This window comes from Pinus tabuliformis, chromosome X (assembly GCF_031772625.1).
Source record: "Pinus tabuliformis cultivar Carrire ecotype Pingquan chromosome X, CPIR1, whole genome shotgun sequence".
NCBI classification, from domain to species: Eukaryota; Viridiplantae; Streptophyta; class Pinopsida; order Pinales; family Pinaceae; genus Pinus; species Pinus tabuliformis.
Window position 1 is genome coordinate 458,978,486 of NC_142308.1, and position 5,943 is coordinate 458,984,428.

The window sequence follows — 5,943 nt, forward strand, 5'->3', positions numbered from 1 at the left end:
GGTCAACTGGAATTATAACATTGAGAAAAGGATTATTGGAGGTTGGAAAGCTCATTATGAGCTTGAAAACAATTGCAAATTGACCAATCTTTGTGTTTGGAGTAAAAAAAGGTTCCTTTTTTAGACTCTCATGACCATTGTTGTCTTATACAGATGTGAAGTTTGGGGTTGCAGTATATCTAGAGAGTCATGGAGAAAGATTGAGATGTTTGAAAAGAAATTCATAACCTACGACCTCAAGATCAAGGGAAATACTCCCTATCCTATCCTCTTTATCGAAGCTAAAATTTCCCCCATTGTAAGCATGACTATGTTTAAGTATATGATGTATAAGAAGAATCTTTACAACATGGAATGCTTCCCACAATTGCTTCTAACTTTAGTTAAAACCCCCGCCTCCACCTCAAGCGTGGGTGGCATAAGGATGCCTAGTCTTGGCTCAACCATTGGGGGGTAAAGGAGAGAGAGGGAAGGCTTCCTAAGTGCACTATGTGCTCAAGGGAGAGAGGGAGGGCGCAGGGCGCACTCCCGAAGGCCGAAGGTTGAGGCTTTGTGCCTTTGGGGTGCGCTCATGCGCTTAATAGGCCTCAAGAAGGGCACAAGGTGCACTCTTAAAGGTTGAAGGATGGAGCTTCGTGCCTTCAGGGTGTGCCAGTGTGCTCAAGGAGGGTGCACTTCTTCGAGTCGAAGGAGTGCACTTAAGGAAGACTTAATCATTTTTGGAGGGCGCAGTTCAAAGAAGGAAAGGGGATTCGTGCCTCTGGAGTGTGCCCAGCTCTCAAGGAGGGTGCACGGTGCACTTTTGAACAACGAATGGTTTCCCATCAAGGCTTCAGAGTGCGCTCAATTGTTCTTATCCTTAATTGGGTCATTTTGCAACTGAAATTTGTCCAAGTCTAGATGATTGGTCAAGGGGTGAGAAAGATGAGTTATAGACATAAAATCATGTGCGAAACATACTCTCATTAATAAAACTTATAAAAACTTTATAAACAATGAATATACATAAAAATAGAACTTTACACACTTTCCCCAAGTACAAACATTGAAGTGTGTGTGACTCCGACCCGAAAGTGTCGTTTAACAACATTAAAGGTGTTAAAACCATAAAATGTGTATAGAGATGTTCTAGTCAACGCGACAACGCTTGAGAACATTCAAGAACACTTAAGACATATGAAACAACACAAAAAGATACTTAGAAACTAAAGAAACACTTGATATGACCCTGAAGTAGGCTGCAAAATTAAAATGTAGTGAAATTTTGGAGGGTATTGCAGCAACGACAACACGCTTCTAAGTGGTTTGTCTGAATTCTTCTACTTAGGGCATCAATGACCGTGTTTTCTTTACCCTTTATGTACTTGATTTCAAAATCAAATTTGTTGAGCATGGCCAACCATATTTATTTCCTAGCATTCTATTTTGGTTGTCCAAACAAATACTTGAGTCCACTATGGTCGGTCATGAGCATGAATTTCCTGTTGAGGATGTAATGCCTCCACATTTTCAAAGCATGAATAATGGCAGCTAATTCTAAGTCATTAGTCACGTAATTCACCCCGTATTCATTCAAATTCCTTGACTCATAACATACTAGCTTCCCTTCTTTCATTAGAACTCCACCAATTCCTTCATTGCAGACGTCTGTAGACACTATGATATCCTTGTCAATATATGCAATTCTCAGTACTGGTGCAGTTATAAGTAACCACTTGATTTGTTCAAATCTTTCAGCACATTTTGCATTCCATTTGAATCTCTTCCCTTTTATTTATAATTCCTAAATTACATGGCCCACCTTGGAGAAATTTCAGACGGATCTATTGTAATAGCCTGCCAAGCCCATGAATGACCTAACTTCATCCACATTCCTTAGGGTTGGACATTATCTTATGGATTCTATCTTTTCAGTGTCAACTGAGATTCCTTCCTTGGAGACAATATGCCCCAGATAGTGTATATGTGACTGGAAGAAACCAAACTTACTAATATTTACATATAACTTATGCTCTCTCAGTACTTGTAATACTGCAGCTAGATGCATCTTGTGTTCTTCTTCTGACTTTGAGTATATCAATATGTCATCGACGATCACAATGACATACTTGTCCAAATAGGGATGCAACACATTGTTCATCACGAACATGAATGTTGTAGGGGCATTGGTAAGTCCAAAGGGTACCACTACAAACTCACAATGCCCATATCTTGTTTAAAAGGCAGTTTTATGTATATCCTCCTCCTTGATCCTCATTTGATGGTATCCTTATCTCAGGTCAATATTAGAGAAGATTGTCGCCCCCCTAATTTATCAAAGAGGTTATCAATTCTTGGCAATGGATTTTTTTTCTTGATGATCACTTTGTTTAGCCCTATGAAATCAATGCATAGTCTAAGAGTTCCATCTTTCTTTTTCATGAGTATATAGGTGCTTCCCATGGGGACACACTTGGCCTTATGTAGCCTTTGTCAAGCATTTCTTTCAGCTCCAACTTCAACTCAACCAACTTTGGGGTGCTCATTTTTTATGCGCCTTGGATGTTGGTGTCGCCCCAATCACTAGATCGATAGAAAAATCTCTCTCTATGTGAGGAGGCAATCTAGGAACTTATACTGGAAAGATATATGTATACTGCCACAAAACTGGGTATCTTTGTAGCATTTCAACTTCCTCACCTCATATGGCTTGGTCAACTTCCTCATCCTTGGAAATTTAAATTGTAAACAACATGAATCCATTTCAGTTGTTGCATTTAGGTTGCATAACAATGATTAACTTCAGTGAAATGGGATTTTTCTTTCCCTACAACACTCTTTTTGCTCCTCTCTCATGCAAGCATTCAATTCTTTTTCCATAGCAATCTTGGGTTTGATGTAAGTATAACCAATCCATGCCCAATAGAATATAATACACACCCAAAGGCAGTACATTCAAGTGGGTTGTAGTGGGCATGTCATTGAGCTTGAATTAACATGACCTTACCCAGTGGCTGATCAGTCACTTCATTCCAGTTTCCAATTGAACTAGCAAAGGTTATTTATGCACTTCTTTGACTAGATTGCATTTCTTGACGAGCTTTGGGCTAGCATCACTATAGTTAGAATTTGGATCAATAAAAATGGAAAAAACTTGTTCTTGCAACTTACCTTCCATCTCAATGATGGATGTCTGGTGATATGCTTGGCAGTTATCCACTATGGTGTAAATTCTGGGTATACCCCGAGCCATTTCACCCATAATGCTTGCCTCCTGAGTACTGTAAATATTTTGTTTGATGTCCTACTGATGAGGACAATCTCTCCTTCTTTGCTTCTGACCACAATTACGACACCTAAGCGATTCAAAACCTTCGAACTTGGGTGGTGTTGTTCTTAGTTGTTGCATTCTTTTTCTAATAGTGACATTGATTTTCCGCTTAAGACATTTTGGCTAATATGGGTTTTTACCTTCCTTCCTTTCTGAGCTTTTCCTGGGCTAATTTCTCTTATCTCTGGTGTTACCCTTGGCCTACCAATTACCTCTGGTATCAGGCCTACGTTGAGCTTGTTGATAATAGTGTTCTATCTTCTTGATATCTCCCTTCAAAGTTTGTGGCTTGAGCAACTCAATTTTGTCTTGGAATGCCATAAGCAACCTACTGAAAAATCTTTGGCTTTTGGATTTTTCATCCATGATATACGACACATATCTCAATGGTTCCAAAAAATTAGTGACATATTCATCACCAGTTAACTGACCCATTTTGAGCTCATAAAAATCTTTGGCTTTGCCATCATAGTAGTGGTTAGACAAATATTGTTCTCTTAAGAGCTTCGAAAACTCCTCCCATGTTAGTTCTTTCTCATCAATATCCTCGACATTCTTCAAGTCCTCCCACCAAATATCAACTTTTCCTCTTAAGTTGTAGGTTGCAACTTTAGCTTTCATGTTCTCAGAATAAGCATGTATTCTGAATAATTTCTTCATCCCAAGACTCTGCATCTTATTCTTTCTTCATATCCCCATAAAATGTAGGTGGTTTGTGAAGAATTTGATATCTAAACTAACTAACAACAACAAATAAATAAGACTGAAATCAAAGCATAACTGAAATTGAAACGTTTAAGAAAAAGTTCAGCATAGAGGCAAATCTCATGTCACTATTTGATGCAAAAACATGTAAAGAAAAACTAATCTAAAATCAACCGGTTGAACACACTTGCATGAATGGAAAATCTAGACTATCAAACTTGAAAGCAATAAAATGACATACATGAATGAAATCAAAGCAAAATTACAAAATGAAATCTACTCTACCTTACATTATAATATGCTCCATGACATCTACTTCACATCTCCTTCCATGTTGAGAACATCAAAGCTTTATTCAAATTCTTCAAAATTACAAAGTGCAACAAAGCTCTCCAAAGCTTTCTAAAGCCATCAAGGAAGAACTACAAACTCCAAGCTAAAGAACTAAAAAGCCAAGCTAAGCCAAAACTAACAAGCTAACAAGCTAACAAACTAACAAATGAAGGAGAGATATCTCCTATTTATACAAAAAGATAAGAAGCCATCTCATTAATGAGAGTCCATGAATCTCTCCCTCTTCCTCTAGAGTCCTAATCAAAATAGGAACTGATAAGACACATGTCTTCTTAGAGTTACAATACAATTAGGAGATGTGACACATATCCTCATGATCTCATGATTCTCTCCACTCAAATTCGAATTTGGCCTTAGAGTGCCACATAAGGGTCTTCTAGAAACCTCCTTTTAACCTACACATGTCAACAATCTCAACCCACTTGTTAGGTATAAGCATATGCACATTATTTTCTAATTTTTAACCACAAATTCACTTAAAAGGCTAAGAATTAATAAAGTTTGGAAAAACATAAATGTGGTCCAATGATAATGAAAGTGGGATGGATGTAGTGACATAGTAGTGAAATGGAGGTGAAATGTAGGTGATATAATGGACATAATAGTGAAAGTGTAATGGAAATGAATGACATTTTCAAGACCCGACAGTTTGTATTTATTAAACTCCTCAAGCATGTGATCCTTTTCTCTTCTGATGGTGAGAATGGTGGTGCCTTCGAACAATAGAACAGAATAGTTTGCTAGAATAATACACTTGTGTGCTAGGTCTTCCCCTTGGGGTTCTCAAAGGTACATCCCCTGACACGGTGTCCTCATTGCCTTGCATCTGTCTCCTTTTGGATATGGGACCATTTTCTCCATTGGTGTTTTGTCTGTATTCATGAGGGTATTTCATGTCTCTACGAATGGTTCTCATTTTATATTTCCTTTGCCTCAGCCAATCAAAGAGACTCTGTAGGATGGCTGCATTTATTTTCGCCTATCTTTCTTGAGCTCTCACTAACCTTTCATTGTCAACTTAAATGCTTATCATCTCAACTCTCGGGCTTCTCAAGGTAACCATCCAGTCTGGGGAGTGGTTCCCTTCCCCTTAATCAACTGATATTTACTCATCATTGGATTTGTTCCCATCATTTCCATGTTGTGATTGGTCGGAGCTATTTTCAACCATTCCAGTCCTCATAGTTGCGTTCACTTGGATATTTTGCGATGATTGTGAAGTGTTGTCAATCACACACATTGTTAGCCACACAATTATGACTTTAAGTTCAACATTCATGGTTCAACCATGGAGGTATATGCTGCGACAGGGCAATCAATGTTAGTGTGAATACATACATACATACATACATACATACATACATACATACATATACATCATATTAAATGCAAGAGTCATTTAAACCTATTATTTTCATCAAATAAATCAACATCCATTCAATAACAACAACAACCTAACAATTTAGACCAACTTTAACAGTTACTCGATCGTTCTCAAAATCATCGCTTGTTGGTGATTAAGCCCATCTAGTCCAATTGTCAAACTTTCGCTCTAATACTACTATCTAACACAT